At 34.8% G+C, this 10445-nt stretch overlaps 1 long non-coding RNA gene across 1 annotated transcript in view; it reads right to left on the bottom strand.

Annotated features, from left to right (window-relative positions):
* Positions 1-472: 472 nt before the first annotated feature.
* The window catches only part of LOC140519327 (uncharacterized), a 31922-nt gene continuing 21949 nt past the window's right edge, over positions 473-10445 (bottom strand). Inside the window, exons 2-3 of the long non-coding RNA XR_011972180.1 lie at positions 2985-3098; positions 473-661 (exon numbers count right to left, since the gene is read on the bottom strand). This is a non-coding gene — a long non-coding RNA (uncharacterized lncRNA). The remainder of the gene's footprint in view (positions 662-2984; positions 3099-10445) is intronic.

The following is a 10445-nucleotide window of genomic DNA, read 5'->3' as shown; positions in this document are numbered from 1 at the left end:
TGATTTCTGTTGGTCAGCAAGTCAATTAATTTTCCCTTGAAACATCATTTTTAATGCTTTTCATTCTGGCTTTGACTCATCCCATGGTCCAATTATGGAGGGAACGATAGCTGGTGATGATACTGTGGGAGCTATATATCAGATGGCTTACCAGGGCTGAAGTCATCGATTTATTGAAGTTCTCTGACACAGCTGATCATATTTTATTTCCCCAAATCTTCTCTGGAGGATTGATTTTTTCAGAAAGATTTTTAATACAGTTCTATTCACCTGGCTAATCCATTTATCTTCTGTTCCACCTGTGAAGTATATCTCTGGGGTGGTCTGTGATAAGATATATTCATTCTCATTCTGTGTTTGTGCCTGTCTGTCTGTCTGTCTCTTCCTCTTCCTGTACCTCTGTCTCTCCATATATTTTATTAATATGTGTTTGACATATTGTTATACAGTGGAAAACATATATTAATACATATTGTGCAATGGGAAATGTATTAGACTCAGAAATGAGAGACTGGGGGGTCTAGTCCAGTTTTGTCATAGCTACATGAGCTCCACGAAATCATATAAGCTTAATAGCTTTCAGTTTCTTCATCTGGAAAATATAGATGAGCTATGACTGTCCCTTCCAGGTCTGACATCCCGTGATTCTACCGTCCACCCCCTAGGAATGAATTATAGAACTGCATAAACTGTAGAACTGTAGAATAGAATTGTACGTAGGATGATAGCCATATGAACGATTCTAAATATAAAATCTACTTACCTCTGAGATACTGGTACGTAACAATCATATAAATGTAATACTTATTGATTAAGCAATTTATGAATTCCTACAATGAAGCCAGATCATATCCATTTTCAAATTGCATAATATATTTATTAAATAAATTTAATGGTTCTTCTGATGATTACCTGGTTGTATCATTTTAAAATGATGTACTTCAAAATGTATCATTTTTTCAAATGTATATATTTTAAAATGTGTCATTTTAAATGAACCAGATATCCTTGCTTTCTGCCCAAGAATTATTTCATGAGTCCTACACTCTACAAGTGCACATATAACCTCCCATACCATATTATTTGCTGAACCCTAAATCACTTCTTACCTTGTGTATCTGTGTATGTGTATCTCTAATCACATATACTCCATAATGTGAATTCAAAAAAAAACCTTCTTTGTGTCAGGGTAATGTTGGCATAGGAAGGCATAGTAATTTTTTATTGGGATCAGGGAAGATTACAAAACTTTGAATGATGTGAAATTTGGGGGATATGATAGGTAGCAGGTAATTGGAAGCTTGGCCAATTACATAGACTGGGTGTGGGTGAAGAGCAATACCTATGTGTACCCGTAGACTAAAGTCAAAGATTTCAAAGTATGCATGGATCATAGTAAAGTCAAGATGTACACAATGCATAAATTATGCAACATGAAAATGGCTGGGATCCAACTCAGTTGTGATATTAATCTGATGATTTGTGTGGGGCTGTACCTATTAGCTTATACATCTGGAATCCATGTTATATGGGTGAATCCAAACTGCAAAGTTAGTAAGATAATTTGTTGACAGCACAGTGGCAGGCCCCGACTCAGCCTGAGAAAACAGCTGCCCCAGCCTGAATTATGCAGAAATTATTTATGATTCTTCTGCTTGGGGTGATTTTGCAGCCCAATTGCATGTGATCTGTAATGATCTTATTTCCGATAAGGATGTTTCTTTGACATGTGTCATAGTATTTTATATCAGTTTTCTGGCTGGGCTTCTTTGGTCTGCAGCAATGAGGAAGAAGGAGAAGGATTTGCAGAAACATTTGTCTTACCTGGGAATTCTTCTCATTGTTGCTGTAGCTGTCAGAACAAACTCTAGTGTCAAATGGGTTACGTGTGACACAGAGTAAGTGACACAGGCTGCTTTAGGCTGCAATTCATATCTTCAGCCCCTCCCCTCTTTCAAATCCAATCATCAGATTTCACATGGATTAATAAAAAAGGTAAGCAAAACAACCTACAAAACCAGAGAAATGGAGTAGCACTTGGATGTCTCCCTCTAACCCACAAAGTTTTCACCAAGGTACCACTGGTCTCTTATTATTGTTATGAACTCCCAAGCTCTGAGAGAATCAGTCACTAATTGAGATGATCTCTCTTACAATGCTTGTAGGAGGCAGATCTGCCAAAAAATTAATATGAATACATCTGCAAAACTTGTGCTGATTGACAGACCACCTTATTTTTGAGTAAGGCTATTCTCTCACTTTTTATAAATTACTCTCTAATTATAAGAGGAAACATTTTGTAGAGGGGCATTCAGAATGCTAAACAAATAATAAAAATGTGATCTAGCACATGAATAATTATGAAGGAGAGGTCACCACTGCCTCTTGGGGGAGCCATTCAGCAAAGTCAAGGGGATTGTAGAAGAGTGTGCTCCACTTCATAATTGAAACAGATGTTGCTATTTTCCTGCAATGGATTTTTCATCAGTGCCAGATCAGTATATGAAGTTATTAAAGTGAAAATGGAGAGTACTCTATCCTCTCTACCTTTCACATGCTCCCTATAGCTCAACTCTGATTGAGAAAGGGAAGGATGATTTACTGCCTGGTATTTATTATTAGAGTTATGGAAGAGTACACTCCTTGGAAAAAGCTACCCCAGTTTTCTGAGGCCTAGCTTACCTCAGAGCAAAAAGGTTCATCACCCACACACTGATCACTTGGAGATGAATTCATTGTCTGAGGGAACCCACAAAAGAAAGAAAAGTTTTAAATGGCTCACTTACTATAGCTCACATTTATATGAAGCTTTAAGGTTTGATAAGTGATTTAAGACCATTAATTCATTTAATCCTTACCCAATCTTGTGAAATAGTTGCTTTCATTACTTCCATTTTAAGAATGAGGAAATTATGACTCAGAGAGGTTAACTGATTGGCCTGCTTGTTAGAACTCTTGGTAAATATATAAAAAGAGATTCAAACCTAGGTATTCCTGACACCAAGTTCAAAGCCAACTCCAGAGCTTAAGCCACCGTTCTGCACTGTTTCTGAACACCATCGTGACTTCTTCAGCCTCTTCAGAGTTGGTGGCCATTGCTAGAAAAGAAGGAAGGGCATGCCAAGAATCACACAGTTTTGAGACCACTGATAAACATGAGCTGAGCTGTAGATAATCTGGCCATTTGACATATCAGGGGATACAATCCCCCTACTCACAGGATCCTTCTATTCTCTCAAGACTTAGCTCAAGCACTACCTGTTATATGGATCCTTTCTTCATTCTCTCCAATTGCTAGGACCCTTTCTCCTTTACTTCTTTTTATTTAGCAACTTTGAATTTATTGGTAGCTATTCTTTTTAAATTTATGCTGTATGATCTTACTTCGTGTTCTCCCCATTAAATATAGGCTCCTTAAAAATATGAATTTTTCATAGGATGAGTCAAGATGGCAGAGTGTGGAAGAAATCCTCTGAAGCCCTCCCAAATTCCTCTCCAAACAACTAGAAAAGCACCTCCAAATTGATCCAGGAGCACGGAAGCAGCTTACCAGCATGGCAGGAAAGGTCTGCCTCACTGGGGTGAGAAGGGAACAAGCCCTAATGAATACTGATGCAAAAATTTTAAATAAAATATTAGCTAAAAGATTACAGCAATATATCACAAGGATCATGTACTATGGTCAGGTGGGATTTATTCCAGGAATACAAGTCTGGTTCAATACTAGGAAAACTATCAGCATAATTGGCCATATCAATTACAAAACCAAAAGAAATCATATGATTATCTCAATAAATGCAAAAAAAAAAAAAAAAAGAAAGCCTTTGACAAAGCACAGCACCCATTCCTATTGAAAACACTAGAGAGCATAGGAATAAATGGAGTTTACCTTAAAGTAATAAGTACTATTTATCTAAAACTGTCAGCAAGCATTATCTTTAATGGGGATAAGCTAGCAGCCTTCCCAGTACTACCAGGGGTGAAACAAGGATGTCAGTTATCATCTCTGTTATTTAATATAGTCCTAGAAATGTTAGCTATAGCAATAAGGGAAAAAAAAGAAATTAAAGGAATTCGAATAGGCAATGAGGAAACAAAATGATCACTCTTTGCAGATGATATGATGTTATACACAGAAAATCCTAGAGAATCAATTAAAAACTACTTGAAATTACTAACAACTCTAGCAAAGTTGCAGGATACAAAATAAACCTACATAAATCATCAACATTTCTATATATTGCCAAAAAAAAGTCTAGCAGCAAGAGATAGATTCCATTTAAAATAACTGTGAACAATATAAAACACTTGAGAGTCTAAATGCCGAGACAAACCCCAGAAACTACATGAACATAACTACAAAACACTTTTCACACAAACAAAGTGATATCTAAACAACTAGAAAAATATTAAATTAAAATTAATTTAATTAAATTAAACATTAAGTTAATTTTAAATTAAATTAAATTTTAATTTAAAAAATATTAAAATTTTGGAAATTGCTCATGGGTAGACCAATTGTAAAAATGACAATCTACCTCAGTTAATCTATTTATTCAGTGCCATACCAAACTATCAAAAAATTATTTCATAGATATAGAAAAATAATAAAAATTCTGAAGAACAAAAGGTCAAGAATATCAAGAGAATCAATTAAAAAAATGCAAAAAGAAGATAAGATCTCATAAGATCACATAAGATCTCAAACTGTATTGCAAAGCAGTAAATATCAAAACAATTTGATAATATTTAAGAAACAGAGTGGTGGATCAGTGGAATAGATTAGGTACAAATTACATTACAGTAAATGGCCATAGTAATCTAGTATATGATAAACACAAAGATCCAAGCTTTTGCAACAAAAACTCATTATTTGACAAAAACTTCTGGGAAAACTAGAAAATAGTATGACAGAAATTAGGTATGGACCAACATCTCACACCATATATCAAGATAAGGTCAAAATGGGTAGATACATAATTTATACATAAAGGATGATAGCATAAGCAAATTAGGGGAGCATGGAATAGTTTATCTGTCAGATTTATGGATAAGGGAAAAATTTGGGACCAAAGAAGACATAGAGAGCATCATAAAACATAAAATAATTGTATTATATAAAATTAAAAAGATTTTGCACAAACAAAACCAATGCAACCAAAATTATGAGGAAAGCCAAAAAGTGGGGAAAGCTTTTTGCAGCATCTCTGATAAATGCTTCATTTCTAAAATATATGGAGAACTGGGTCAAATTTATAAGAATAGAAATCATTCCTCAATTGATAAATGGTCAAAGGATAGGAATGACAGTTTTCAGACAAAGAAATCAAAATTATTTATGGTCATATAAAAAAGTGCTCTAAATCACTATTGATTAGAGAAATGTAAATTTAAACAACTCTAAGGTATCACTTCACACTTATCAGACCAGCTAATATGACAAAAAAGGAAAATGTTGGAAGTTTGAGGGGATGTAGGAGGACTGGGACACTAATACATTGTTGATGGAGTTGTGAAGTGATCCAACCATTCTGGAGAGCAAATAAATGGCCATAAAACTATGCATACTCTTTGATCCAGTAATACCACTGCTAGGTCTCTAGCCCAAAGACATCCAAAAAAGGGGGGGGGGGAACCTATTTGTACAAAAATATTTATAACAGCTTTTTTTGTAGTAGCTAAGAATGAGAAATCAAAGGAATGCCCATCAAATGGGGAATGGCTAAATAAGCTGTGGTATATGACTGTAATGGAAGATTATTGTGCTATAAGAAATGACAAGCAGGATGATTTCAGAAAAACCTCAGAAGGCTTACACGAACTGATGCATAGTGAAGTGAACAGAATCAGAGAACACTGTACACAGTAATAGCAATATTGTTTGATGAAGCACTGTGAATGACTTAACTGTTCTCAGTAATACAATAATCTAGGATAATCCCAAAGGACTAATGATGAAGTATCCTATCTACTTCCAGACAAAGAACTGATACTGATTGACTACAGATTGGAGCATACTATTCTTAACTTTCATTTTTTTCTTTTATTTTAGTCTTCTTGTACAAAATGACTAATAATGAAATGTTATACATAATTTCATATGTATAACATATATCTGATTGCTTACTGTTTTACAGGAATAGAATTTGGAACTCAAAACTTTAAGTAAAAATGTTTTTAAAAATCAGGTTTTTCATTCTTTGTTTTTGTATTCTTAGTGCCTAGCATAGTGCCTAATATGCAGTAGGCACTTAATAAAAACTTGCTGATTAATTTATCAAACTTTGTGCCATGACCAAATGTAGAGAAAATGGATTATATCAATCTTGGCATTTTATCTTTTTAATCTATATTTTATGTAGCTTTTTAGTCTTTTCCTCCTGCTATTCCCTCAGCATTAGCTCCCATCCTTGAGATTTTCAATATTAAAGAAATCAGAAAATAAAAGGAATTTGTAGCTAAATGAAGATCTGAAACTAGTGTAAGATCATCAGGGTTTTTTTGCAGAGTGGGAAATTTATCCTAACTTTTTTAGTTAGAGGACAAGAAAATATGTGTATGCCTCTAAAAAAGAAGGCAAGGACAAATTCCATGAGATGAAAAGGAATATTAAAAACAAAATTGAAAAAAAAACAGAAGGGAATCAGGTCAAAGAGAAATAATCTAGAAACAATCACACTACTTGAGAATCATGACCTTCATCCCTCAGAGCCCTAGAAGTCATATTTCACGAAATCATAAACAAAAACTTCCCAGACCCATTAGAACCAGAGAACAAAGTAAAAACAGAAAGAATCTACAAGTCATTTCCTGAAACTCTAAAATGAGAATTCCCCAGAAAATAATAACAAAAATTCAGAGCTTTAGGTTAAAGGAAAAAAATACTGCAGGTGGCAGTTTGGGTACCAAAGAACCACAGTAAGGATCACTTAAGATTTGACTGCTGCTTCTATAAAGAAAAGAAAAGCTGGGAATATGGTATTCTAAAAGGCAAAAGATAAAAATTTATTACCAAGAATAACTCCAGGCAAAACTGAGTATAATCCTACAGGAGAAAAAAAAAGAACTTTTCATGAGGCAGGAAACTTGCAAGTTTTCTGGATAAAAAGGCTAGAACTGAGTAGAAACTTTGAAATGCAAATGTAGCCAACAAAAGAAATATAGACAGGTAAACAATTAGGAAGGAATAGATAATGAAGAATTTTTATCTCCTAATGTGGAAAAAAAAAGCAAATATACTTGTATTCAAAGATTACAGAGGAAGCTAAATAACATATGCCCAAGGCCTAGAAATGATTTGATTCTGTTCTGATGAAAAAGAGAAATGAGTGGGAAAGAGAAATATATTGGAGAGGAAAGGAGGAAGAAGGGGAAGGAATGTACCATCTTGCATAATAAGGGCGTTTGAAAAGTATATAAACATGGAAATAAATATGGAGGAAATAGTATCTTATGAACTTCACTTTTATTGGAAATAAATGTGTTCAGAAGGAAGACTGAACCTACTGAAACACAAATTACTCAGTTTAGATATAAGTGAAACTCAACAGGAAAATAGGCAGGGACAGAGAAGGGTGTAAGGAGGTTTTAAGGTTATGGGCATGATAGATGAAGGACTAATGATGAACAAAACAGACTTCAGTATTGAAGGGGTAGAGCATGAAGGGGAAGCGAAGGAAGAGGTGCTTTTTCACTCTAACATTCTGTCATCATACATTGAAGGTCTGGAGGCAGAGGACTGACTTAAAATACTCTTTCAGCCCCCTTCCCAAAAGCAAAAGGCAAGGATGCCTCATAGGTTTGCCTTGGAGAGACAAATATAGGAGTTGGTGGAGCTGGTTTTATTGTTCATCAAAAGACAACAGGAAATATTTCATGGAAGACAATTAGCCATTTCAGATTATAGTGTTCCAGATAAATATTTAAACATAATAATATTTAATAGAAATAAAATCTACCATGAAGATAATTATAGCCTATGGGTCAACAGCTGTTGTAGAGAATGAAGAGACAGAGAAAATCCATGAATAATTTGTTAAGTCTCCCCAAATTAAATCAACATATACTCTAATGATAAGAGATTTCTATGCAAAGATGAAGATGAAGAAAAATACCAATAAACATTATAAAACAAAAAGACTAGCAAGAGACTCAGCTATATCTTGATGAAAATAGGAGGAAAACAGATAAAAACAAAGAAAAGATCTGCCAAGATCTTAAAAATCAACAGTGAAACTGACAGTGAAACTACCATATTTGGGCTCCAACCCCACAATTCCCAATGTGCTTATTGAGAAAGTGGAATAAACCCATGAAAACACTCAGATAGAAAGATAGCTAGACTATACTAAGCATACAAAGAAAATATCTGTACCAAAGGTAATGACATTTTAAGAGTTCTGATAAAATAGTTCTTAAGAAAGAGAGGGAAATACCATGGTCTTGAAACCAGACTTTAGTTCTATCAAAAAATAAAAAAGTTAGGTAGAGTGTAGACCAGAACCCAGCTGCACTCTCCCAACATTCCCCTCTAAATAACTTTAAAATAATATCCCAAATCAAATTATTGAGCATCAGAGCCACAAATGGTCAGAGAGAGACATTTTTCCACCTTACAGCTTAAGAAGTTGGCAAAAGAGGTCTGTGACATTGGGGACTGGGGGAGGCTTAGAGCTTGAGCATGGTAAGAGCATCAGTGATAACATCTTGGAGGCAGTTATGAAAGCAGAAATAACAGTAGCAAATGCAGCATCAGGAACTCTTAGCCCAGTTGTGTTAAGGGAGTCAGACAACTGGTTAGAAAGAGATTACAAAGGACCCTTTGCTGGTACTGGGTACATCTGGCACTGATTGGTAACTCTATTGCCCATGAGCAGTTCTAATTCATAGTTCTAGAGAAGAGAGAAGTGCTTGTGTTCAGAGGCCCTGATCACAGTTCCAAGGAGCACTAGTACTTGATGCTACAAGGGAGCAACAACCTTTCCTGGGTAAAGACTAGAGCACAGACTAGGAGAGTGGGAACTGCACTTCTCCTAAGATAACACCACCTCAGAAGTATTGAAAATTCAGAGGCCTCCAGAAGTAGCTCTGAAAACAGCAACACAAAAAACCCTGAAGCTTGGGACAGTACCTCCCCATCCCAAGGTGAGTGGAGCCCAATTTTAACACAAAGTTCAAATTCAAGAAATAGACTGGAAAAATGAACAAACAACAACGACAGAAAGAACTTGATCATAAAAAGCTACTATAGTGGCAGGAAAGACCAAGACATAAATTTAGAAGAAGGAAATGATGAGAAAATAGTCACAAGCAAAGCCTCAAAGAAAAATATTCAATAGGACTCAAGATCCAGAAAATCCCTAGAAAAGTTGAAGAAAGATATGAGTAGGAGAGAAAAAACTGGGGGAAATGAAAATGATGCAAGAAAATTATGAAAAGAGAACGAACATTTTGGTAACAGAGGCACAAAAAAGATACTGAAGAAAATGACACCTTAAAAAAGAGAATTAGCCTAATGGTAAAAGAAGCACAAAAATTCACTGAAGAAAAGAACTCCTTAAAAATCAGAATTGGCCAAACAGAAAATGAGGTTTTAAAAAAGCTCACTAAAGGGAATATAGAAATAGGCAAGTGAAAGCTAATGACTCCATGACACTTGAAGAAACAATAAAACAAAAGAATGAAAAAAATAGAAGAAAATGTGAAATATCTCATTGAAAAAACAACTGACATGAAAAGAGATCAAGGAAAGATAATTTAAGCCAAGATCAAAAAAAGAGCATAGACATCATATTTCAAGAAGTCATCAAGGAAAACTACCCTGATACCTTAGACCTAGAGGGCAGAACAGAAATTGAAAGAATCCTCCAGTTACCTCCTGAAAGAGAACCCAAAATGTAAACTGCCAGGAATATTATATTCAAATTTTAGAGCTCTCAGGTCAAGGCAAAACTATTATAAGCAACCAGAGAGAAATAACTCAAATATTATGGAGATACAGTCAGGATCACACAAGATTTAGCAGCTTCCACATTAAAGGAACAGAGAGCCATAGAATATGAAGGCAAAGGATCTAGGACTATGACAAAGAATAACTTACTCAACAAAACTGAATATAATGCTTCAGGAGGAAAAATGGATATTCAATGAAATAGAGGACTTCCAAGAATGCCTAATGAAAAGATCAAAGCTGATCAGAAAATGTGGCATTTAAAGAGAAGACTCAAGAGAACCATAAAAAGGTCAACATGAAAGAATAATCATAAAAAACTCAATAAAGTTAAACTGTTTTGATATATGCAACTCCTAAGAACTTTATTATTATTAGGGTATTTAGAAGCGGTCTACATAAAAATAGGGCATGGCTATAAGTCAATTATATTGGAATGATCTTACAAAAAAACTGAAGGGATGAGAAAGATGGATGTCCTGGGAGAAGGGGGAAG

Source organism: Notamacropus eugenii, chromosome 1 (genome assembly GCF_028372415.1).
Source record: "Notamacropus eugenii isolate mMacEug1 chromosome 1, mMacEug1.pri_v2, whole genome shotgun sequence".
Taxonomy (NCBI): Eukaryota; Metazoa; Chordata; class Mammalia; order Diprotodontia; family Macropodidae; genus Notamacropus; species Notamacropus eugenii.
This window is presented reverse-complemented; position numbering and strand designations above follow the sequence as displayed.